At 41.0% G+C, this 27,756-nt stretch overlaps 1 long non-coding RNA gene across 1 annotated transcript; it reads right to left on the minus strand.

The window, feature by feature from the left end:
• Positions 1 to 1,337: 1,337 nt before the first annotated feature.
• On the minus strand, positions 1,338 to 27,533 carry LOC120736958. Its single transcript, XR_005696650.1, has 4 exons — positions 27,002 to 27,533; positions 25,517 to 25,520; positions 10,677 to 10,683; positions 1,338 to 1,348 (listed from the first exon to the last, which is right to left on the minus strand). It is a non-coding gene; the product is annotated as an uncharacterized LOC120736958 (long non-coding RNA).
• Positions 27,534 to 27,756: the final 223 nt, after the last annotated feature.

The following is a 27,756-nucleotide window of genomic DNA, read 5'->3' on the forward strand; positions in this document are numbered from 1 at the left end:
AACGAACCCTAAATTCAATGGGAAGCCAATGCAAGGAAGCCAGAACCGGAGTGATGTGATCGAATTTCCTACTACCGGTTAAAAATCGCGCCGCCGCATTTTGCACTAACTGCAGGCGTGACAAGGTGCCCGACCCGACCCCTATTAAGCCTTTCCTTTCCAAACCCAATTTGGAAACTCTTATTCATGCTTTTATCACCTCACATCTGGTCTATTGTAATTCCCTTTTAACCTTCGACAGGCATCTGAGGTGATAAAAAGCTGATTTTACCACCCCATTTACATGACCTTCAAAAGTAAGCGCAGAATCAAGTTTAACACCAAGATTAGTGACTGAACTTTTCAGATGAGAGGTCAAATCACCAAAATCAACATCTGGGGTATCAGTAGAACGATGCGGGCCATATAAAATTGCTTCTGTTTTGCGACCATTAAAATTCAAAAAATTATTTGCCATCCATAATTTAATATCGCTGAGACAGTCAAGCAGTGATTGACATGGGGAGGTATCCAAATGACTAAAAGGTAAGTAAAGCTGACAGTCATCGGCATACAAATGAAATGACACTCCGTGTTTACGAAAAATCGCACCAAGGGAGAGTAAATACAGCGAGAAAAATAATGGCCCAAGGATAGATCCCTGGCGCACAACCCAAAGTAGAGGGGCCACAGAGGAAGCGGCCAGTCCCAGCTTGACACAAAAACATGAAGTTGGAGTCCTCGTCAGCATTCAGAAGAGCTGCTGTGAAGAAGAGAAAGAGAAAGTGTACTTTATTGGTCCCCGTGGGGAAAATCCCTCTCTGCATTTAGAACTCATGACAGACTCTGATGGCACAAACACATCATGATTCAAACAGAAAGACAAACATGGAGCTCCTGATCCTCCTGCATGAGAACAAGCTGACATGAGCGCTGTGTCTGAGAGTGTCTCCCTGTCACAGTGACAATAACACAGCTGCTGCTCACAGTCATTAAACTGACCTGAGGTCAGCTGATAGGACGTCTCTGTGCTCCTTACATATGAACCATGTGACCTCACATCAGTGCTGTGGATGACTGTAGTCATAGAAGAGTAGAGCTGTAGCAGGTGGTGTGAGGAGGAGGAGGAGGTGGTGTATTGTAGTTAACACAGTACTGAAACACTCCACCAGAGGGCGCTGTTAAGCCCTATTGTAATACAGTTATTGTGTGCAGTTATACTTCATACATAATCTGCACTTATTTCAATCAGATATGCTGTCAGTAAATGATTGGTTTCGATTTATTCTGCTTCCTGTTGACTAGTTTTATTAAAGTGAACCATTAAAGCTGATGGTATGACTGGATGTAAAATGGTGCTGGAGTTCACCTCCATGTAGCAGCTTTACTGTTACATGGAGACATCAACCATTCGTGCTGTAAACTTGTCATTTAAGCTGCTGAAGGAAATCTTTTTAAATCTTTTTCTCCTGAATTCCTCCTGAAACAATCTGAACACAACAAATTGGTGACCCGACGTGATTTTTCAGTTGGAAAGGAGAAAAGGAGGATTGGAGAGGCTCCTGACAGAGCTGCTGTCAGATGCCAGAACTGGAGGAAACTGATTGACCCTCACAGAAGGCCTTCAAAATTAAGCAGAGCCTGTTATATGAAAAAAGCTGCGAAATTGGGCATAAACCAAATTAAAATGTGAGCGGTGAGTGGTTACAGTTCTCTCTGTCACAATGATCGAGTGTTTATATGATAAGATGCATGTTTAATGCAGAAAGTTGGAATTACAAGTTGGTAAGAAGGTTTTTAACAAAGGTTTGATTTAAGCCCGAAGTTTAAAGGTGAAAGAAATTTCAAGATTTGATCAAGGAAGATCAAGGTTTATCAAGGCTAACAAGGACAAAGGTCAAAGGTTACAATAAGGTGATAATATATAATAGATCAATAAGGTGAAAATATAAGCTAAAAGGTTTTTCTGGTTATAAGGTATAAGGATAAAGAAATAAAACATTAAACGACAAATAAATTAAAAGTTTGAGTTACTGAGAAATTAAACAAGTTTGAATGAGGTTAAGAGTTAAATGTTAAGCCTTTGTTAGTTAAACCAGATAAAATAAGGAGAATAACCGATTGGGGTAAAATCCCAAAGATGTTGTGATCAAAGCTCTTTTAAAATAGTTTGTACGGCATAAAGAAAAACACAGGTATGTTTCTGTATATTGCATGTTGTATAAAACAGTAGTCACTGATAGTGACCTCTACGGTGGCTGGGAAGTGCAAATTGCAACAAATTAAAAAACCGCAACAAATTAAAAAAAACCCACAACAAATTACAAAAACCCCACAACAAATTACAAAAACCCCACAACAAAATACAAAAACCCCACAACAAATTACAAAAACCCCACAACAAAATACAAAACCCCCACAACAAAATACAAAAACCCCACAACAAAATACAAAAACCCCACAACAAATTACAAAAAGCCCACAACAAAATACAAAAACCCCACAACAAAATACAAAAACCCCACAACAAATTACAAATCCTTGACGGAAAGGGATTGTCTGAAATACCGGAAGTGACACAAGCGTGATGTTAACGAGAGGGGGCGTGGCCAGGGTTTTTGGTTGAGGCGCCACATTTCTGGGCCGAACAAAGCGCTAGCGAAAGAGCGAAAGTACACGGATAACACCAGCTATGGTTCGTACTTGCTGTGCGGTCGGTTGTAAACTTAGATCGCACGACCGGCAAGGGAATAAGGTTGAAAATGGTTTATCTTTTCATTCTTTCCCCACCTGGAAGCAACATGAGGCAGCTCATGTATTAGATGTTACCAAAAGAATGCGTCTAGTCTGGATAGCAGCTGTGAGATGAGCTGATATCCAGTTCTCTTCCATCTCCAAATATCTGTTGGTGTGCTCCAGACATTTTCATTCCCGTAAGTTATAGATATGTTCATATCACTCTTTATCCGGTCTTTAAGTCTGACGTCACTAGCCGTGTCTGGGCTCAAACTCAGCTGCACGTCCATAAATCACAGGATCACTGTGGCATCACTGAGAGTTGAAAAACTATCTAAAGTCTTTCATCTGTAATAAAATGATCAGCGTTCTGCTCTACCATGTGTAACAATTGAGTTTATCATCCAGGCAACCATGAAAACGAAACGGAATATATGACATTTAACAGAGTTAGAAATTAGCAGGAAGTTAGCTCGCTAGCTTCCATCTAAATGAGGGATTTTGGAAACAAATTCAAACATACAGCTCTGCTATCACTTCCAACATAAATGAAGACAGAAAACTAAACAGCAGTGATGTTTGTAGGGTACTGTGAGTAAAATGCGTTTGATTTTCTCCCGAACATTCAAATTAGTGCAATCATAAATTCATTCATGAGATGCAAATTAGAGTGAGAACATGCGGAGGCTCTGGCTACGTTCACACTGCACGCGAAAGCGCATCAAATCCGACTTTTTTGACCGTATGCGACCCATATCCAATCATGGTATGACGGTGTAAAAACAGCACAAATCCGATATTTTCAAATCCGATCTGGGTCACTTTCGTATGTGGTACTTAATCCGATACATATCTGATGTTTTAGAAAGCGACTGCTGTTTGAATGGTCATGTCGCATTAAATCCGTCTTTTATTTCACTGACACAAAACATATGCCAATTATCAGCGCTGGAGAAGACATTGAGAACACACAAGCGCTTCGTGTGCATCCCGTGCAGATGTTAGTGAAACTGTTGGGAAGATAATGTGAACATTTATTTATACTGTATAATCTGCAGATTCTGACAGAAATCTGCAACTATCCTTTGAAGCACCGTTCCTCTCTAAAACAACAATAAGGATAATTATTAGGCCATATATAAATAACAAAATAACTTAAAGCAAAATTGGACAATGTAAAGTCTGAAACAAGTCTTTATATTAAGGGCCATCAGTCAAACAATACTGTTTGGTCTGGGTCTAAACAGAGCGTGTTGTGTGTGACGTCTGCTTTTGCGTATGTGGGCCACTTTGAGGGTTCACAAAGGACTGCGTTTGCTGTCACATTTTATTTGTAGTGTGAACAAGCAGACACAAAATCAGATTTAAATAAAAAAAATATCGGAATTGAGCATTAAGACCTCCAGTGTGAACGTAGCCATAGTGAGTTCAGTGCATTGATGTGACATTGTCCTGAAGGATTTAGTTATTCTCAGTGGTTAAAGAAATTGCAATCTTTTATTCATATTTATTATAAATAATCCTAATTATATATCTTGCTTCCATGTTTGTGTCCTGTGTCACAAAAAATAAATTTTTTACTATAATACATTGATTAATGACCTGCAGAATCTCCTTATCATATTACGTGTCCATAATTGTCACCTAAAGTCAAACTTTATGCTTTCTCCATCTTGAAAGTGATCACATCCTTGCATTACATACTTTAGGTTCATTTTCTGAAGGCAGGTTTCTGAAAGAGAACAGGCAGATTTGGAATATAACATGCAGCGTTCAATAGATGGATACATAAAAAAAATGAACAATTACATGTATGTGCTAACTTTCTAAATACTTTGTTACATTATGATAAAATGGATTTGAAAGTAGATAAAACACATTTATGTCGGCCTTGGCTCATTAGAGTCCTTGTCTTTAAATTAACTTTGTATGTTTCAGGTACTGCACTCTCAAAGACTGAATGAACCAGCATTGCAGCCATGGGTCATTGTGAGCATCACAGGGAAGGTTGAAGCCGCCCACTGCACCTGTATGGCCGGAGTCGTGGAGACCTGCATCCATGGCGCTGCTCTTCTGTTTAATGTAGAAGCAACAGTGCAGATCTGTGGCACGAGGACTGTTACAGATGAACCTGCATACTGGGTTTTGCTGGGTAATATGACCAAGATACAGCCAGAGGTTGGCCATAAGATAGACTTCTCCTCTTCAGCTGCCCAAAAACGGCTCTGGATCAAAACATAAACAGACCATCCATATTGACAGGTAAAAGGAGCCGTCCTCAAAACAGAAAAATCCCACCTGCTACTGTGGAGGAGTTGTCACTGCTATTGGAATCTTTGCTGGAGCACAGTAAAGCTGTGGGTTGTGGGAATGACCCATAATGTTTTATATAGGGATCTAGATTTATGCCTGAAGTGCACTGCCATGTAAATAATTTGCATTTACTGAATATGTACTGACTGAATCCCACTGTTCAAAAGTTGAATAAAGAAACAAACTAATTTTTGCTCTTTTTTTATTAAAACCACTTTATAGAACATCACATCAGTTACAATGTAGAATCCATGTCATTTATAGTTTATAAAGGACAAAATGTTTACACAAAATCATGACAGCATTTACACGATATCACCCACTACTAACATTACTTTATTTACTATCAATTACTTCAGTTTATCTTTTGAAAAATTACTGCTATTTATACAGCAAAAGACTTAAGAATATTTAACAGGAGCAAGTTTCATTCTCCCCTGGTTTTATTATCACACTGTTCACCAAAACGCAGCAAACCTTCACCATCTTATCCAGAAGCGTCACCTCTTCACCCTCACATGGAAGAAGTAATCTGATTGGCATGGTGGTATGTTTGAAGCAGGTCCCTTGTGTAGCGCTGGAACCCAGTCACGATGTCATCCATTTCATTGGCTGGTTTGCTGCAATAATGCCAAATAATTAGCAAGTCTATAAATAGAAGGTAGTTCTGCAAAATCACTCAGTAGGATGTTTTTTTTCTAATTTGCTATGACCTCAGAGCGCATCGAAAATAAAACTAATAGGCTATAAAGAGTGATATGAACATATTTAGAACTTACCGGAATGAAAATGTCTGGAGCACCAACAGATATTTGGAGATGGAAGAGAACAGGATATCAGCTCGTCTCACAGCTGCTATCCAGGCTAGACGCCTTCGTTTGGTAACACACGAGCTGCCTCATGTTGCTTCCAGGTTGGGAAAGAATGAAAAGACAAACCCTTTTCAAGCTTATTCTCTTGCCGGTCGTGCGATCGAACATTGCAGCGGACTACACAGCAAGAACGAACCATGGCTATGCTTTCGCTCCTTTTTCACTTAGACCCCCAAAATGGCGGATCGGGCCAAAATCCTTTCCACGCCCACCCCCGTGACATCACTTCCGGTATTTCAGACAATCCCTTTCCGTCAAGGATTTTTAATTTGTTGTGGGCTTTTTGTAATTTGTTGTGGGCTTTTTGTATTTTGTTGTGGGGGTTTTGTAATTTGTTGTGGGCTTTTTGTATTTTGTTGTGGGGTTTTTGTATTTTGTTGTGGGCTTTTTGTAATTTGTTGTGGGCTTTTTGTATTTTGTTGTGGGCTTTTTGTAATTTGTTGTGGGCTTTTTGTAATTTGTTGTGGGCTTTTTGTATTTTGTTGTGGGGTTTTTGTAATTTGTTGTGGGCTTTTTGTATTTTGTTGTGGGCTTTTTTTTGTAATTTGTTGCGGTTTTTAAATTTGTTGCGATTTGCACTTCCCAGCCACCGTAGACCTCAGATTATTGTTACTGAAGAAGAATCCGGCCTTAAACAGTAAAGTGTTGTTTAACAGCTGTTTGTTTATGTGTTTGACAGTTCAGACTGGGAGCATGTGTGTTCCTGTCTAGCTATCTTTGTGAGGACCGAAATCTGCATTCTGTGTGTTACTGTGACAGTGTGACTCAGGGGGGAAGGTTGTGTGTGGGTGGAACATGCAGACTCACGGTGTGTTCACACCGAACGCGATAGAGGCGGCCAGAGCGTCAGGTTTACATGTAAAGTCAATGGAAAGGCGCGATGACCCGCGATTGCGGCTCCCGCGAAAATTCGGAAGCAGATTTGCGTCGTGAAAATGCCAAAACGCCTGAAACGCGCGTCAGTGTAGCGCGTTTCAGGCGTTTGACTCGCGAAAAAACCACGCGTGTGAGTTTTTGTGTTCCATTTTGTACATACGCGCGTTACGCGTCTACCGCTCGAGTTGGAAAAATCTGAACTCCAGCGTCAAATCGCGCCGCAACAACCAATCAGGAGCCTGGTCACAGCCACGTCACCAGGCTCCAGGCACCAGGACAAAGGGGCAGATCCAGCCAAAGCCCTTCATTCTTCAATGGAGGGAAGGCTAATCAATGCTGTAGCAAACAACCCAGAGCTGTACGACACCAGCTGCTTTCTGTACCGAGACAGGAATATAAAGGACCGAGCTTGGAGGAAGATATGTAAAGAGATCAGGCAACCTGGTAAGTTCATTCATTTCTCTTTTGAAAGTTTTCACTGACCCGGGGAAGCCGCACAAAAGCTAGCAAGCCACTGCTATTTTCCCCACTGACGTACAAATACCGTTCTGCTTTTATGCATGTTGTCATATAGGAATATATTTTGTTTATTAATAAACAGCACACAGTGGTCCCGCTCATCCGTCACTTCTTCGCTTTTTCGCTGATTTTTTTATTGCAAGGTACAGCATTGCATTCTGCAGCCTGATTGACAAATCTCCTCCGTGTTGTGTCTCCTGCGCTTGCCAAATTTATCATGTTTGGTTTTGATAACCATCACGTCCAATAGAAAAAACAGCACAAAAACACCCATAACTATGACCCTCATTCGGAAATACACACCTGCACTGCGAGGGAAAAAGGCGCACGAAAGTGGCAGGCAGATGAAGACAAAACGCGGCATAATAATACTTTTACGTTTTGCAATATACAAAGGTTTGCACTGTGAGAATCAGCCTGTGAGAACTGTGACTAATGTTCATGTGTGTGGGGAAAAAAGTGTATAAAGTGCGTGGCGAGGGGCTAGTTATTCTGAGAACCCCTGCTGCAATAAATGAGGGACCACTGTCTACTCTATGATTATTATATTCAACCTGTTAACATTTAATACTGTATTGATAGAGCCAACTGATTCTGCAGCAGAGCATCCCCTGTTGCTTCTCCTGGCTCCCCAATCCCTGAGCTCCTGCTGCTGCACCCACAGTTATGTACAGCAGCACTGATAGCTTTTTACTCCGTTGGATTCCCTTGTGATCACCTTTACTAAATATCTACAACCAATCTGATTAGATCCTGTTTTTTTTTTTTTTTTTTCAATGTTGAAATTAAAATCTAGTAGCAGCCTTCTCATTGCTTTGTGTTTTGTGCTGTTTTACAGGCCCACAGAGGAGGACGGCTCTGAGGCAGATGAGGGACGGGTCCCAGGACGGTCCATCGGTGGTGGAGCTGGCCATCCTGGAGTCCCTGAAGAGGCCGCGCCAGTCTCCAATGGAGCATTTCCTCCTCAGCCTTGTTCCTGCTCTGGAGAGCAGCTGGGTCCTTTTTATTCCTGTCTCTCTGTAAATACTTATATTTTATATATTTATATTTAATGTTTTTCTGTTTGAGAATGTTTATATTATTTCAAATAAATTTTTATAATGACTAATGTCTCAGTTCTACTAGACAGCAAATGTTGGCACACGACTTGACACATGTAGAATTTATTTCATATTATACTAATGACAAAATATACTAATACATTGGGATGCAAAAGTTTGGGCAACATTGTTAATAGCCATCATTTTCCTGTATAAATCGTTGTTACAATAAACAATGTCAGTTAAATATATCATATAGGAGACACACACAGTGATACTTGAGAAGTGAAAAGAAGTTTACTGAATTTACAGAAAGTGTGCAATAATTGTTTAAACAAAATCAAGCAGGTGCATAAATTTGGGCACCACAAAAAAAAGAAATGAAATAAATATTTAGTGTATATCAATGTGTGTGTCTCCTATATGATATATGGGGTGCCTTTGTCTGGACGTGCTTCCCATCCAGAGCTCCACAGCAGAGAGGGAAGTTCCAGCGCTCCTGGAATCCCTCTGTGATGGACCGCCAGTCTCCAGGTGAAGGCACAGCCATGAAGTCGTCCACTAGACAGTCCCAGATGGCCGTTGCTACCTGGGGGGTGATCTGGCACACCGTGGACACACCGACTCTGTAATTGAACGCTTGGTCCTGAAGGAGTCCCCAGTGGCAAGGAACCTGGACAGAATTGTTCAAAATTAGTATTATGTGTCCTGCAGTTACAAAATACATTATTCAAATTCCAAAAAACTTTTGTGATGTCAGATTTAAATTACAAAATCTTACATAAAACATTTTGTAATTATAAGGATAATTACAAAATGTATATTAGATAATATCTAAAACAGTTGTGTTTTGTTTTAACTTTAACATATCATAATTTGATTGGTAACAACTTTTACCACTACAGTGTACCAATCACTCATAATTCCTAAACATGTCAATCAGGTAGGAATGAAGTAAGACATTAATAGAAATAAAGAGTTGTATGTTGATATGTAGCCCTTTCCTTGCTTAAATCATTGTTAATATTTTTGACAAATTAACCTGTGATAAGACAGCATATCAAGAGAGAATATGCTAGATAGAACCATATAACTAAAGATGAATCAAACTGTTCAGTTTTATCTAACTCTGTTTTAATACAGGCTGGTGACCCCTGTTATAGAGTCTGACAGCTGCAGGGATTATATACAAATATTCAACTACACCAGAATTAAACCAGGTCTAAATAAAAAGGAGTGAGTATCACAACAAAGATTAACCCACAGTGGTCCTAATACCAGTTTGATATCAGCAAACACCGAGAGCATACGTATGACACCACAGGCATGCTATCATTGCTAATACTGATAACAGCATAAATCGAATTAAATCGGGACTTGATGAGACCTTTCGAGTATCACTAGAAATATTATAAACAGTCGTCTCCATACCACAGTTTGCGTTCAGTAAACACAGACGGCATTCATTGATAGCATAGCACATCCATGTTAGCAGTGTATAAACGATAGTTTAGCATATATTAGCACAGGTATCAATAAAGGACTACCATATTAAATACTTTTACTAACCTCAGGCATTCGGACAGGCACTCTGCAGGTGGGATTGAGCGCCTGTAGTTGGTGTCTAGGCGGGCGATGCTTGGACCAACGCGGGACAGCAGGTCCTCAAACTGGGCGAGTGAAAGACGGCGATATCGCTGAAATTGAACGTCATCCAGGCGCAGCTCCTGGAGCAAGTGTTGAAACTCACCAAACTGCTCACGCCTCTGGAGGACCTGATGGACCCAGGTACGGCGAGGATGTCCTTAGCGCCGCTGCTCTGCTCTCCACAGTAAATAGAGAAGGGAGACTCTCTCTTCAAACGCTAGCTTGACAGCTGCCATCTAGCAAAGATACCGGTCTGGCACAACTTCCTCCCACATCCCTCCCACATTTCCGGTTCACGCGCTATGGATTTTTCTTGGACACGCATTGAGGCGCGAATGTGCACGCGTCAAATTAGGGGCGTTTGGGGCGTTTTGTTCGCGTCCATCGCGTTCGGTGTGAACACACTGTAAGTCCTACAGTAGCAGTGTTGGGAAAGATTGCAGAACATATTGATTGCAAAGCCAAAACTTACCTGCTAAATATATGACTCACTGCAGCCCTAAAATGCATAACTATCAGATGATTAAAACCAGAAACTTCCACATATGGATATATGGATCCAGAGAGTGTATGATGTCTGTCTGATGGAACAAATTACACACTACATACTACCTTTACTGTTACAATGAAGAACACCACCTAATTTTGTGAGCTCACTCTCTCTCTCTCTACACACACACACACACACACACACACGTGTGCTGGAAATTCATGGCTGCTTTGTGTAGTTACAGAGGAAGTGTAGGATGTATCACTGCTGATTCAAAATAAATAAAAATTTAGTTAAAAAAGAGTAACAATTAAAAAGATGCAACACTGTTGTAATCTTGTTGAAATTTGGACAGCAGGAGGTGTAGTTTCCCTGAATTTGTTTTCCTGAATTTCTCTGTATTTTTTGTCACTAAGAAGTCAGGAGGCAGCATGAAACATGAAGTAGATTCACAACTTTTTTAAAATTTGATTAATTATCCTTTACATTTGAGAGTAACAGATAGTTAAGTAAACTAGTTATCATACACTCTTTAAAAAAATGGAAATATAAATATTTAACATCAGATTTCTCACAGAAACACAGAATTTATATCAATAACCCTAAAACATAAAAAGCAACTTGTCCACCCAAGTTGTGAATGCAATAACATGAGAACGAAGGCACGTAGGAGTTTCAAACTGATACCACAGGTGTATCTATAATTGGTTTAAAATCAGTAACCTTGACCTTGAGGTCAAATAACTTGAGAACATGGCGACATAGGATATAGAAATTCATTACATAGGTACATCTGCTGGGAGGCTGAGGGGCACTACTGGCTGTTGCTAGTAGTTTTTCTTTGAAATTTTCTGTTTAATTAAAACAATGCAGACTGAGTCATCTACAACAAAGATATGATTACCTGACAAAAGGAATCTCATATACATGTCTATTCAGTTAAAGGAATTAATTGTGTTTAAAGCAAACAGATAAAGGGATCAGTAACGGCAATTATTTGTCATCGTCTTACTTGTCTTAGCCCAGTTAGGTAAACATTAACAATTGTGGTGGCAGATTTCTTTTGTCATGTATTAACTGATGGAAAACTTCCACAACAGGCAAAAAAAAAAGCTTTTTGCTAAAAAAAAAAAAGATTTAGAGCAGAAGTTTTTTGCACTGCATTTTAAAATAATAATAATAATAATAATAACTTTATTTATAAAGCGCTTTCAAACAAAGTGCTGTACAACTGTTTAAAACTAAAGAGATAAAAAAAAATGAAATAATAAAAAGCGATACATAGCAATACACGTAAAAGACACAATACAAGTTAAAAACAGTAAGAATTTAAAAACTAAAAGCCATAGAATTAAGACTTGTAAGATAAGGTGAACAAATGTGTCTTCAGCTTAGTTTTAAAAACCTCCACGGAGCATACCTGCCTAACATCTTGAGGGAGGGTGTTCCACAGAAACGGGACACGAAAAGAAAAAGCACGCTCTCCAATTGTCTTTGTCTACTTGTCTGATTCTGGCTATGTTCCTCAAATGATAAAAGGCGGTCTTTGTTATCTCTTTTACATGAGACTCGAAAGAGAGCACCACGTCAAACCACACGCCCAAGTTTTTTACCTTGTCCCTACAATTTATGACACTGTCATCAATTCTCAAGATTAAATTTTTGGACAAGTGCTGAAATTTGCGTGGCCCAATGACCATCAACTCTGTTTTATCAGTATTTAGGAGCAAGAAATTATCCGATAACCAGCCCTTAATTGCAGATAGACAAGATTCTAGTTTAGAGACTTCAGCACAATTTCCAATGGTTAAAGGAACATAAAGCTGCAGGTCATCAGCGTAACAATGAAAGGTTACATTAAAAGAACGTAAAAGAACACCAAGAGGCAGCAGGTACGTAGTAGTGATGGGATTTCCGGCTCTTTTTAGAGATCCGGCTCTTTCGGTTCGGCTCACTAAAAAGAGCCGGCTCTTTCGGCTCCGAACCGGCTCTTCAGGTTGTTTTGTTGCTTTAATTAATTTATTATTAACAATAATATAAAATTATGCACAAAAGGAATTACTAACATAAAAACAAGTGGTTTTATTTATATATGTTTATATATAAATATATGCGGTGGCCCCTAGAGACAAAACACGTACAAACTCCAAAACACATTTCTAGCATGAACTGAACTTCCAAAGCAGAGCTACTAGATCACTTAAATTACACAATTGAAAGCATGTGTGTATTGTTTGTGTATTTATACACAGGCACTCATATATATATTCAAATAATTAAAAAAAAAAGTTCATTTACCTGTTATTACCACACACCAAATCCGGTCGTTGGTACTTGCTGGCTTGTGTAGCCACAAGATAACAAAGGCTCAACACTGCGCCCAGCATCCTGGAGCACTTCTGTTGTCTTTTGTACGTGTTTTGAGTTTTTATATGCTTCTGAGTTTTTATATGCTTCTGAGTTTTTATGTGCTTCGGAGTTTGTACGTGTTTTTACGTGTTTTGGAGTTTTTACGTGTTTTGGAGTTTGTACGTGTTTTTACGTGTTTTGGAGTTTGTACATGCTTCAGAGTTCGTACGTGATTTGAAGTTTGTATGTGCTTTGTCTCTAGGGGCCACCGTAAATATACTTTTATTTATTCACTCCACATAAAATGTAATAAATAAATCATATAATACAAAAATCAACTATTCACATTTCAAGTTTTAACTATTTAAATTTTCAGCTTTTTCCTTTCACAAATTTAAAGTGAAAAGAACACAAAACACTGCAAACCACAACACAATTAAATATAAATTATAATATGAAAACTAAAATAACATGCATATTCTCTGTCATATGGACCTGCATGAATAAACTTTCTCAATCCTTTATCATCTGCAACTGAAAATAGTTGTGGATGATTACTATACCTTTCTAATGTTGTTGTCCCTGCCTCTCTTTCTCTCTCTCTGGCTCTGTTCCTGTGCTACTGAGTGTAACTACCGCCCCTCCCCCCTCTGCCCAGCGTAAAGCACAAGGCTCGCGTGCAGAGTGAAGCGGAAAAAAAGTGCGAGAGAGAGGCTGAGAGAAAGAAAAAAAAAAAAACCCACGTGACGGCTCGCGATAAGGAGCCGGCTCGCGTCGTTCACGTCAAAGAGCCGGCTCTAAGAGCCATTTCGTTCGCGAACGACCCATCACTAGTACGTAGAAAACAGCAATGGTCCAAGTACAGAGCCCTGAGGGACCCCATGCCTCACTGCACAGGCCTCAGAGAGATCATTTTTAAAACTAACAGTCTGAGACCTCCCGGACAGGTAAGATCTCAGCCACGATAAAACATTTCCTGTAATTCCAATAAAATGTTCAAGCCTATCTAATAAAATGCAGTGATCCACAGTGTCAAACGCAGCACTTAGATCCAGCAGCAATAAAACTGAAGTGCGATCGTTGTCTGCATTTACCAGCAGATCATTTACCACTTTTACTAAAGCTGTTTCTGTGGAGTGATTTGGTCTAAAAGCAGACTGAAATGGTTCAAACAGATTGCTTGTTGACAAATGCTCAGTGAGCTGCTTAAAAACCACTTTTTCAAAGATTTTAGATAAAAAAGACAGATGTGAGATAGGTCTATAGTTTACGACCATATCAACATCCAGTCCAGGCTTTTTCAAGATTGGCACTACCACAGCTGATTTAAAACATTCAGGAAAGACTCCGGTCGTCAGTGAAGTATTTAAAAGAAACAGAATGTAGGGTCCTAATGCTGACCACAGTTCCTTTGTAGCCCAGGCTGGTACAGGATCCAAAGAACAGGTTGTACATCGAGCTGCTTTTACAACCTTAGTTAATCCATACAGGGAAATAACCTCGAAGTCAGAAAATAGTTTATCAGCACCAACAGGCAAAGCAGCCGAGTAGTCTAATGAAAAGCTTGAGGAGGGAGTAATCTGATTCCTAAGTGTTTCAGCCCTGTCTCTGAAAAACATAAGAAAGTCATGAGCTGTCAAATTAGAACAGCAGAGAGTTGACTTACTCTCTGTAAGTTGGGACACTATGTTGAAAAGGAGTTTCGAGTTATGTTTATGACTCATGATAAGATTTGAGAAATAATTTTCTTTCGCTGCCAACATCGCTGATTGAAAAGAAGACAGTGAGTCCTTCCAAGCCTGGAGAAATACTTCTAGTCTGGAAGATCTCCAGTGACGCTCTGCTTTTCTACAATTTCTTCTCAAGTTCAGGAGCTCCTCATTGAGCCAAGGCATAGAGTTCCTTTTTTGACATTTCGACTTCTTTACGGGAGCAACAGAGTCCCGTAGTTCAAGAAGTGTATTATTAAGGTTCACAGTCAAGGTGTCTACACATAACTCCTGGGTATAAATAGGGTCCAACACATCAGGTAGATGTAATTTAACTCCAAGCAATGCTTCGGGGCTAATATAACGAGATGATCTGAGGGGCAATCTTCCCCTCGCAGAAGCTGGAGATTTAGGGATTAAAATATCAAATAAAATTGCTGAGTGGTCTAAGATAGGTAAAACACAATTTTCAGTCATTGATACATTCAGTCCGTAACCCAAGACAAGGTCTAGGGTGTGGCCCTTACGTGTTGGCCCAGACACAAATTGTGTGAAGTTTAAGGAATCAATTACATTCAAGAAATCTTTGACCAGGGGTTTATCCTCACAACACAGATGAATATTAAAGTCCCCCACTATAAGAATCCTTTCGTAGTGAGCGATAAAACATGTCAAGAAGTCTGAAAATTCCGAAATAAACAAGTCATTATATTTAGGTGGACGATAGATGACTATAATTAGAACCACAGGACAGCTTAAAGTCAGGAGTTGGGACTCAAATGAGGTAAAAACACCAGGACTTTGTATCTGTTTGCATTTAAAACAGTCTTTGATGATAGAGGGTACCCCGCCTCCCCTCCCAGACAACCTGGGGGAGCTGAAAAAGCTGGCATCGGAGGGGCAAGTTCCAGCAAGGGTGCCACTTCACCAACGCGAAGCCATGTCTCAGTTAGGAGCATGATGTCCAGCTTGTGTGTATCAAAAAAGTCCCGAAGAACATGAGTTTTATTTGATACAGATCTTGCATTTAAGAGAGCTAATTTAACTCTCTGTCCATCCATGGTAGCAGGCAGTAATTGTAGGTTGTTTATATTTGCTCCACCTCCCCTCATATCCCGTCGGCATGGCGACCAATAAAGCAGCCTCGGGTGAGCGTGCTCCGATGACGTAGGGTAAACAGGAAGAAGGCAGCGCTGTTTGAGGCCAAAATAAAGTCCTAAACAGCCATGGTCACCGATGGTAAGAACTCGCCGCATCCGAGTTCTAACCCGAACACGCTTCCCAGAGCGCATTCCGCGCATTCGTCCACTTCTCCAGCGCTTCCGTTTCGAAGGATTCCAGGGGGGATCACGGCGATGCAGTTCCCCCGGTACCGACGCCAGAGGCGGCGGGAGTCTTCCACATCGCTCGCTAACGCTGGGAAACTTCAGCAGTGAGTCACGGATATTAAGCAGCGTCTGTAGCTCATACACCAACAAAGAGTGGGTTTTTAAAACTAGCAGAGACACCACTAAGAACACAAAACATAAATATTGCAGAACCGAGAAACGGCGTGCCATGACACGCGGCGCCAAAATGAAAACATATTGCATTTATTTACAATTAAAAACACACAGAGCAGAAAGTGTGTTACTGTTTTACATCCACAGACACACAAGAAAAGAAGCAGGCAACATGAGGTCAAGTTATGGCAATTTTATTTGTGTATTTCAGTACATGTATTTAGATTAGAGTTTTTAAAAAACAAACAAACGTCCCAAGAAGAAGGATGGGGTGAAAGAAAGGTGGAGAGAGGGGGAAGGAGGAAGAAACTATTGATCTCCTCAAACTCGATGCTGCTGGGTCAGTTCTTTCTCAGCAGTCTGCTCCAGAATCCCCTCCTGTCCTCGGCTTTCTTTTCTTTTGCCTTCAGCTCTTTTAAGGTTTTGTTGAGCTGCTCCTCGGCATCTTTAAATGTTTCTTTCAGCTGCTGTTTGGCCAGTTTCACTTTCTGTTTGAGGAGCTCTTTAGCTTCCTTTTTGTGCTTTCGTATTTCTTTAAGTGCGTCTTTGCAGTCTTTCTTGGTCACCGCAGAGCCGCTCATTTCTTTCTTGAACGCCTTCACCTCAATTTTCTCTTCTGCAAGTTATTCTTGCACTTTCATCAGTTCCTTCTTCATGTTTTGAGTGTAACTCTTTGTATCTTCCATTTCTTTCTTTGCTTCCTGTATTTTAATTTTCTCTTCCTCCAACACTTTTTGAGCTTCCAACAATTCTTTCTTCATATTTTCAATCTCATTTTCTGCCTCATGTTTACGTTTTTTCTCCTCTTTAAGTTGGTGCTTCACATGCAGTAATTCCTTCCTTAGTGTTTCAGCTTCAGCCATTACATTTGCAGCTTCTTGTGTTTCCAACTGCATTTTCCTTTTTTCCTCTTCAAAAGCTTCCTGCACCTCCTGTAATTCCTGCATCACATTTCCTGCCTCCTTCTTTGCAGTTTGATATTTATTTTTGGCTTCTTGTGCTGTGCTTTTCTCTTCCTCCAATGCTTTTTGAGCTTCCAACAGTTCTTTCTTCATGTTTTCATTCTCGTTTTCTGCCTGTTGTTTTCTCATTTTCTCTCCTTTAAGTTTTAGACCCACATGCAGTAATTCCTGCAATACTACTTCAGTTTCAAACTTTGAATTTTTAGCTTCTCCTCTAGATTTTTCTGCCTCTTCTTTTAATTTGACATTTTCAGCCTGTATCATTTGAAATTTAAAATGAATCAGCTGTACTGTATTGTGAGGTGAAGCACTCGCCGATCCTCTTCTCGTTCTCCCTTGATTCATTTTGGCCTTTTAAACAAAGGAACCAACGTTTTGTAGAGGAGTGAAGTGAAGTTTTCGATGTTTCTTCGTCAGCTGTCGTTTGTCCTGCACAGAGATGCTGCTGTAGATGTGTCTCTAGCTGTGTCTGGATACAATGAAACATGCTGTAACTAAGTGCTTGTGTTGCACAGTTCTACTAAACATTCCATTTCATGCATGCTCCGCCCACATGGTCAGGAATGTCAGGTGCTGCATCACCAAATGCTGCTCCCGTTGCCTAGCAATAACAGCTGTTTACTTTTTGGGGTCTGGTTCATTGTTTAATAAAGAAAACATGTCCAAGTATTGGGTGCTGAGGCTCAGCGCATATTCTAGCCTGCTGTGTGGGTGGGCAGCTAGAAATCACTGGTGGGCAACATGAGTGAGGAGAAAACTGGAGCAGCCAAGCAGGGAGCTGCAGGTTGCTGGTTTGAGTCTCTGTTCAGATGCTGGTGTCTCCTCTCTCTGAGATGTCTGCAAACAGTCCCAGATAAAACAATAAGGATAATAAAGAAACACGTGACTAAAATAACAATTATGACTCTGATGTGTTTCATGTGTAGCAGGATGGCCTCTATCCACAGTATTTCTGATTTCGCGCCATTACCCCGATTCATAGCGGAAGCCGGTTTTTTACTTCCGCTTGCGCTGTTGTTGACAGTTGCGGGGTTACACCTTCACTATTGATAAAGATTTCTCTCACTGCAGTTTCTTTTACCTGGAGTAAATGGCAACACATCGAAGGTGGATACACAGTAGAGATGTTTTAAAAAGCAGCGAGGACAGTTCAGTTGCAGTGCCTCACCCGTCACTTCTCACGGAGTGGGTAGATGACATGAAACTATGGCCCGATGTTAGCTACATCGACATTATTAATTACCTTGTATTTTCCGAAGGCGTTGATGGCGAGGAATTACGTAATTACAAGAGCAGCGAGGCGTATAATTACCTGCACAGCAACAAAATTGATAAAGTACTGCTCAACAAACAAGGCGACTTCATTTTTCTTAAAGCAGCTGTAGAGCCGAGCCAGAGTATTAATCAATTGAAACACTTAGCATGGGCAATGCTAAGAGAAAGTGGAGTAGTGGAGACAGTCGGCTGTTCCTGTATCGCTGGATTAGGGAGATCATGTAGTCATGCGGCTGCTATTCTGTGGAAGGTATATCACTTATCTGGATATCACAATGTTTAAATCACTGAAACAGAAACACTGGACTGGTCAAAGGCTGTGATTAAGGAGTCACGCTACTGCCATCTAGCCAAGTATTACGTGGAGCACTGTTTACATGTGAAAGCCACTCGTTAACTTTGTGTGGGCTGTATGCTGTACAATCACATGAAGATAAAATATAAAAAAAAATAAAAGACTGCACATTAAGGTCAAATTTACAAGACAAGAAAAACTATAGTTATAAGAAGTGACACAGGGTAGTATAATACATGTTTGTTTATATATATGTATATTTGTACACACACACTACTTTGAAAAAACTTAGACTGTGGATGTATATTTCTGCATCAAAAAGTAACTGACTATTAATATGAAATGGATAATATGGGTGACTTTGCCAGTGTTTATATCTGTTTTGGATATGATTCAGGTGTATTGACCCAGGGTCATATCTATAACATGCAGGACACCGACCGTGTACTGCTTTTGTTAGTGTAAACTTCCTCATTATGTTAAATCTTGAGTATTGACAGTGAGAAAAAACTATTAATGTTTGTTACAGGTGCAGAATGCTGCAATCAGTGGAAAGACAGGGCTTGCGTGTACAGACGAGCAGCGCAGGTGGAATGCAGGGACAGCAAAGGACCTTGAACCTAAACGTCTAAGCCAGATAAACTTCAGACATCACAGGGCAGAGCAGCAGTACGATGTGAACTCCCGGACTGCAGTGACACAATCTCTCCCTAACACACCATATCACCTTACACATCAAGACTTTATTGACAGTGTTAGCCAAGCACCAGTGAAGCCACTTTTCCTCCTCAAGAACACATTAATTGGAAAGTGTTACAATGCCTCGCCGTCTGCAGGTCCTCACCGCAACAGTAAAGTTGATGAGCAATTTTTTCAGCCACACCAAGCACACAGTTACAAACTAAGCTGTAATCCATGCAGGGCATTCTACCAGACATACATTCAAGTTTCTGAAGAGCAAGCAGAACAATTACAAGATGAAACAAAAGAGCAAAGTGCATCTGATTTGTGGCACAACTGCAGGAAAATCAGACTTACAGCAAGCTCTGCTAAAAAAGTTCCAGTACGTGCCACCACAAAAAATGACAAATTTTTATCTGAGCACATGTACCCTTCCTTTCGTGGGAATTATGAAACAAACTATGGTAAAGAAAATGAATTTAGAGCTTGTCATCAGCTGAAAGAACAGGGTATGAACATCCTTCACATGGGTAGTGTTATCAGCATCCAGGAGCCATGGCTCTCTGCGAGTCCTGACGGGGTCATTGACTCAGATGTGCTTCTAGAAATAAAATGTCCTGTGCAGACTTGTCCTTCACTCACGGAGCAGCTTACTCAGAAATGCAGCGATATCAAACTGGTAGATGAGGAACTGCAGCTGCAGAAAACTGGCAGCAGAGGCTATTACATGCAAGTGCAACTTACAATGTTTTGCACAGGGCTCAAGACTGCCACACTTGTGATCTGGACACCTACTGAGCATGTTTCATTTACAGTGCAATATGATGGGGTGTGTACTGAGCCCTCTCCTATACTCACTCTACACCTACGACTGCACGGCCACTAACAACTCCAACATCATTGTGAAGTTTGCGGACGACACTACAGTGGTGGGTCTTATCACCAATGGTGATGAGACAGCTTACAGGGAGGAGGTCAGCGCCCTGACCCACTGGTGTCAAGACAACCATCTCACCCTCAACGTCGCAAAGACAAAGGAGTTGATAGTGGACTTCCGAAGGTGCAGAGAAGTACACACCCCCATCACCATCAACGGCGCTGCTGTGGAGAGAGTGAGCAGCTTCCGGTTCCTTGGTGTACATCTGGCTGAGGATCTTACGTGGTCAGTACACACAAACAAAACAGTGAAGAAGGCGCAGCAGCGCCTCTTCTTTCTCAGGAGACTGAAAAGATTCGGCATGAGCCCCCGCATCCTCAGGACCTTCTATCACTGTGCCATTGAGAGCATCCTCACTGGATGCATCACCACCTGGTATGGCAACAGCACCGCCTACAACTGCAAAGCTCTCCAGCGAGTAGTGCGGTGCTCTGAACGGATAATTGGAGGTGAGCTTCCCTCCCTCCAAGACATCTACAGGAAGCGGTGCCTGAGGAAAGCGGGGAGGATCATCAAGGACTCCAGTCACCCCAGCCATAAACTGTTCAGACTACTTCCATCAGGAAGGAGGTTCTGCAGCATCCGGTCCCGTACCAGCAGACTGAGAGACAGCTTCTTCCATCAGGCCATCAGACTGCTGAACACTTCATAGACACCTCAGCTTCACTACTGGAACTTTAACATTATGCACTCCATACTGTACAGTAACGCCACTGTTTTGCACATGTCTCACTCTGTATATTTTATTTTATATATTTTATTTATTGTTTACTCTATTTAATTTGTAAAATATGTGTACACACACACACACACACACACACACAGGTAGAAAAATATTTAGTATACACATCCAGAAATGCATATACTATTATACATTGTACATATATTTATTAGTTTCAGATGTAGCCATTCTTGTATTTTGCTTGTTTACATTATTGTATTTTGCACAACTCTGTTGCTTGTGAAGCTCGCACACAAGAATTTCACTCACATGTGCTGTACCAATGTACCTGCACATGTGATGTGACAATAAAAAGTGATTTGATTTGATTTGATTTGATGAAGCATTTGTAAAGGAACAAGTAAAACGCTTGAGAGGGTTTTACTTCTCATATTTCTTACCTCGACTTGTAGAGGAGTATGCAGCAGGACGGTTTCAGTTAAATGAGAGATACTTGAAGATAATAGGCAAGGTTTAATGCATGTTACAACTATAAATGGGACAGTCAGACACCAACATGTCTGCAGAGTTTGGTCTCTGTCTTGTGAATGAAAGGAGACATTCAATATGAAATCTGTTAAATATTTCAATACAACTAAAATGTACGTAGTTGTAACATATGGTGGGAAATGAATGACAAACTGACAACATTAAATGTTGTGAATAGTTCTGTATTTCCGTAATCTTCCAACACAAAAAAATGTCAAGAATGCACAACTAATTATTGTTGATTTGAGAAAAACATTTTTTTTTCATTTAAGAAATGTATCACATTGTGGTTGAATAAAAAAGTAATAATTGTTCAATTGATTGATTGCAATTGTTTTTTATATATATACACACACACACACACACACACACACACACACACACACACACACACACACACACACTGTATCACATAACCTTTCTTCTAGAACACAAGATAAAAAAGTGAGACCTGGAATTATTTACTCTCTACATATATGTACATCAAATTTTAAAATAATTACATTACACTACACAACTTTATGTCCTGAGTAACCATCTTAATATCCCCGAGTCCACAATTGTTCATAACATACACAATTATTGTGTATCACGAATGAGATCCTCTCTTAAGTTCACTAGAGCAGCACATATTCTCAGTATCTTGTCTACTTTAGGAGCCATGCTTATAGGAACAATTTGTGAAAGTATTTTGTAGACTTTCAAGCGTCTGATTGCTCTTTCAACATGGATTCTTACATTTGCAATCCGACGTGTGTATGTTACCTGTTCCTCAGTTAGCGGTCTACGTTTTTTTGTGAAAGCGGGTATTACTAATCTAACTTTTCTCTCAAAGAGTAAGTCTTTAATTATAAAACCTCTATCTGCCATGACTTCATCACCAGGTTTTAGGTATGTTAATATTCCAGAGTCCATTGTGATAAATTTGTCACTACATCGGCCGCCATATGCCGCAGACACAAACATGATTAGTCCACATGGTGCAACAGCAACCAAATATTTGACTGTGTTGTGTGAATAATAATGGCTGCATGATTCCCCTCTTGAGCCCAGATTTCTGGGTTTCTGTAAAAGGGTCTCACTGCAGTCTATAATGCATGTAGTATTTGGAAAGTTCTTCTTGAAGGCTTCAGGCATAGTTGCTTGAATAGTTTCTTTTGGCAGCCATGGAATTAATGGTCGGAGAACTTCCTCCAGCTTGTCTAACCAGTGTGAGATGATCTTGCTGGCCATGCTTTGTGATATATGAAACTGGCGGCTTAGGTCACCTATTACACGGTTACTCTTTAATTTCATAAGTGTCATGAGGACTTGATCTCGGACAGGCATGGTAAATTCATTGTTGTCATATCCTTCCAGTGTCGACACAAGTGTGTTAAATGTTTCTAAGGCTATCCCAGTGTACAGCAAAGCGTCTGCATCATTTTCAAGAATGAAATATGCAACTTCATCACACTGAGTCATCTTATCCTGCACATCTTTTCTGCGAGACCTGTTGCAGTATTGATGGTCTTGTTGCGAAGGATCCTCCCACTGTGTGTGGACTGAGTGCAGATGTGGCTCAGGGGGTTGTGTGGAGATGCTGGCCTGGTCTAATTCCACTGAACGTAACACTGTGGAGTCTGAATAAGACAAAAATATAATCAGATGTACAGTCAAACTGTTAGCATAAGAGAAACTGTAAAGTGTCACTTAGCTTATTATATTTTTGAGTGAAATTTCTCATTTTTTCACACAAATGCAAAATCATAAATGTCAACATAAAATGTTCCTAAGTCCCCTAAAAATTTGTCACAATTTTATTCAATTACTGTGATTAGATTTTATTTTACATTCTAAAAAAAAGTCACAACTGTTGGTATCTTTGCAAAGGTTGCCTTTAACGTTTTTACTTGAGTTTTCTCGACTTGAAAAAACATGTTCTTTATAAACACAAACCTAAGACTTTTACAGCCCTTGGAGCTAATCTTTTGGCATTATTATTATTATTATTATTATTATTATTATTATTATTATTATTATAAACTTTTGTTAAAATTGAGACTTTGCTGCTAATAACCAGCTAGTGCTGATACTAACGCCATTCACCATAGGCTGTTATTTAGTAAAAGTAAAGAATTGCGTGTTTAAAATGCGAAACGGTGGCAAACCACATTTACACTTTCACTTACCGGGTACAGATTCTGTGTTTTTGTTTGTATTACTGGAAGCTGTCACACTCAAAGTGGTCCGAGTGAGCGTTCTTCTTTTCTTCGGTGGGGGTCGGTCATAGCCCAGATAAAGCTCCGGGTCGGGGTGTAGCTCTGTGGGCTTTTTATCGATAAAATGAAAGGAGCAAACATACACTCTCTTTGGAGGGTGTTTGAGTCTTAAAGCTGCCCGCCACGCTAGTTTCCGATCCTCCTTCCGCCTTAGAAACATAGAGTGCAGTGCGTAGGGCGGTGGGCACGGACAGGCCTTTCTAAGTTGTTGATGCTCAAGGCAAAATGTTTCTAATGCATTTTTCAGTTTTCTTGAATTATTGTGGCAGCCGACGACAGCACACGTTGAACCCGAGCTTATCTTCGAACAGGTAAAGCAACTTATTACCGCACAAAGTAACTGATTTTGTTGTTAGCAACGACTGAACGCTGGGTCTCGCTTTGAGTAACCGGAAGTATAAAACCGGACAACGGAAGTAGTGGTCTGTCATGGCAGCCTACGTACGCTCTTACAGAAACCTGTGGATACAGCAGTCGCTGCAAGCATCCACATCGCCACACTTACGTTTCTTTAAGCAGGCGTGCTGGGCTCCTCCTAAGGAAAGTTTGAAACTTCATTTCCTTCATGCTGGTGAACTTTTTACCAAATATTTTCATCAAAGCTTCTCCATCACTGACAGGGATTGTTTGGATCTTCACACTCATCTCCACCAACCCTAAAAAATGAGTCTCACTTTGCTCATATAATGCCAGGAGTGTCTCCATATTCCACAAAAGTCTATGCAAACATGTAACAGTATCCCATATTCATAGAAATATTATTGATATTATAACAAAAGCTGTCACCAACACAATTGTCCCAAGTGCTTTTTTTAAACAAGATTTTAAACTAGAGGATTTCCCTATAGCTTAATTTTTTAAATATTTTGTACACAATAACAGAATAATGTCAGAAAAACTCAAAATGACTGGTGTCAATATTATTTGCCCCACAAAAAAGTCGAATATAAAACAATATTGCAAATATTGCACAGTTGGAAAAAAAAAGCACTACAGCTCAGTTGTTCCCGCCCTCCTTTGTCCTCCTGTTTCCCCTCCCTCTCCCCTCCAACGAGGAGTTTGATGGCGTGTGAGACAAAGGAGTTTTTAAGCCTGTTGGTTCTTGTCTTTGGGAGAAGCAACCTGTCACTGAACAGGCTCCTCTGATTATTTACCACCGTGTGCAGAGGATGCCCAGCATTTTCCATAATGTCCAGCAGTTTCTTTAATGTCCTTTTCTCTGCCACTGTCACCAAAGTGTCCAGCTTCATGCCGACCACAGAGCCAGCCTTCCTGATTCGTTTTTCCAGCCTGGATGAGTCCTTCTGTGCTGTGCTGCTCCTGAGGAAGTACAGTCTGCTTTGGCCTTTTTTATACAGGTGCTGCATGTTGCATGACCAAACAGACAGAGACAGTGGGATTACACAGGACAAAGCTGAAGACAACTGACTGCAATGGACTGCTGCAAGGGGGGAGACGAGACTACAGTGGAAGGAGGGGGAGGAGACATGGAAGAACGCTGTTGTTTAGTGTGGGAGATCAAATTGGGCTAAGGAACCTGGGGAGGAAAACAGACTGCCTTTGAGTGGAGAATTGAAAAGTGTCTGAAACACTGCAAGGAGGAGAGGCACACAAAAATCACACACACGAACAGAAAATGCATTAATCCTACTAACACATATACACATTGTTGTGGAAATTTTAACAATAACCTGCAACACACCCAGTGAGCTTGATTTGAAGTGGGTTTAATAAACACATTGCAATGTGGAGAGAGCATCCCAGTGAAACACCAGGACCATCTCTGAATTGTGGCCACCGCCCTTACATCTTATGTACAGAGTTTGTCTGTGTCTATATGTCAGGTCGGGTCTTACACTCCACCTCTCTGGGAACTCCCAGGCCCTCCAAAGGCCTATCTCCCCTCACCACACTCCCTGCCGGTAACTGATGCCCTCAGGGGTCGGTGGGTTGGTGGTTCTTGGTGTCCGGGGCTGGGCGCTCAGGTATGTACCAGCTCACTCCCGGTGACTACTTGGCAGGGCCTGGTGCCTGTTGCCCGGTCAGGCCTCCGGCCTCTGGGCGTGCGGCTCGGTTCACTCTGGCACAACTGGCTGCCGGCAGAGCCGGCGGGCACGCCACTGCAGCCCCCTCTGGCTTCTGCTCCGTGGCTACTGGGTGACCCCTCATCTGGGGCTCTCCTCAGCTCTTCCCAGGAGGGTGGCACGGATGCCCCTCCGGTGGTCCTCCTTGGGCTCTCGCACTCTGGGGCCTCTGGATGTCTGGAGCCTGGATCTCCTCCATGCCTGCTTCATGCCCTGGGAGACGGGGCTGTGGCTCTCTACATCCTCTAGCAGATCATTACATGGGGAAACCTTTTGAATGAAGCGCGCTGATCCACACAGGTGTGCACACGGGTGTCCACTGTTCATAGACATAAACTACACCTTTATTGGTGCTATTTCCAAGCACATTGTGCGCTGTCGGTCCTGCTTGCTACACAACAACATTCAATATTTAGTATTTACTGCTGTTTACACTTAGCTAGATTAACTGATGGTCAGTGGCGGTCCTAGCCTGTTTGGCGCCCCGGGCGAACACTCTCTCTGGCCACCAGGCCCCCCCCCCCACACACACACACACACACATAAAACATATTAAGGATTGTGCGTTAACATAAAACTGTTGTCAAAATTCACCAGAGAAACACACACACACACATGAAGAGAGAGAGAGTATGCATTGTATGCAGACGGCTACCAAACAGCCATCATAATTCGTCACACAATGAGAACAGGACAAACCAACAATTGACAAGGACTAATTAATATTAAAATCTGTAACATAATGTATTGTTTGGAGTTTAGTCTGTTACTGTTACTATTTTTACCATTTATTTTTGGAGCAACTGTAACCCACATTATTTCCTTAGGGATTAATAAAGTATTCTGATTCTGATTGTTTCAGGATGACCTGCCATTATCCAATGACACATCTGCTTACCTGCATCTTTTGCTCGTTCCTCCTCCTCTTCTTTTCTATTTTTTCTAAACTGAGCACCTGATGGCTTTGAACTTTTCTTGTCCATCTTCCACTGGTTTTAATTTTGCACTCCAGTATGAACACCCATCCCCCAACTCAGGGATCACCACAACATAACCTTTTTTTTGTGAGTGTGGACGCTTCGTCTCTTTGCTCTTTAAATGCTTTGCTTCTTTTATTGATTTTTATTGATTTTTATGCTGATTTTTTCCCCCTTTTTTCCGTATGAGCTTACCTGCGATAGCTTCTGGACACTTATAGATCATTAGGACTAAAGTGTTCTTAACAGAAACAGCAACATTTTTATAGTTACCTTATCCTCAGCACTCCGTGTGTCTGTGGCCTAGACACAGCTGAAGCCTGATTACAGCATCTGGGCACCGAACAGCCTCAATAGCCTGGAAAGGTGCTAACCGCTAGGCTAACTAGCAACAAGATTCCTTCCCTCTCCACAGATGACTACCACAGCCTCCTGCAGAAGATTGCAGTACTGGAGACAAAAATTCATCACTTAGAAGTAAACGTAGAGGTAAATGGACTGTGTGGAAATGAAACAACCTTGCCTTTGATTCAAAACAATGGCGATGAGCAAGCTAGTACATAGCTAAGGAGCACAGATAACATGACCAAGAAAGTAGACTCTGTGCATTATTATAAATCCTCAAGTGATAATCCCCCCTTGGACTGTCTTGGTGCAAAACCAAGACATAAATCATGTCTCCTGGAAGGGGGAGGACGTATCACGGGCAGAGCACAGCGAGCTAAAATCTCTGAAACCGACTGGCCTTTACTTCCTACGAGACAGAGAAGCTCTTCTACCCCTGTATACGAGAGGAAACAGGACTGGACAACCGTGAATAGGAAGTCTGTGAAGGTTCTCAGTCATCCAGGTCATCGTAGTCAAAGGAGCTTGCAAAGAAAAGCGTCTGGACTTCTTTAAGTTACTTGAAGACGTTTCACCTCTCATCCGAGAAGCTTCTTCAGTTCTAAGGTCAAATGGTGGAGAGTCCCAGATATAAACCTAGTGGGAGTATCCCCCCACAGAGGGACAGGGGGTCCTTTTGTCCCTCTGTCTGAAAATC

This window comes from Simochromis diagramma, unplaced genomic scaffold (assembly GCF_900408965.1).
Source record: "Simochromis diagramma unplaced genomic scaffold, fSimDia1.1 OVJJ01000269.1, whole genome shotgun sequence".
In the NCBI taxonomy this organism is placed as follows: domain Eukaryota; kingdom Metazoa; phylum Chordata; class Actinopteri; order Cichliformes; family Cichlidae; genus Simochromis; species Simochromis diagramma.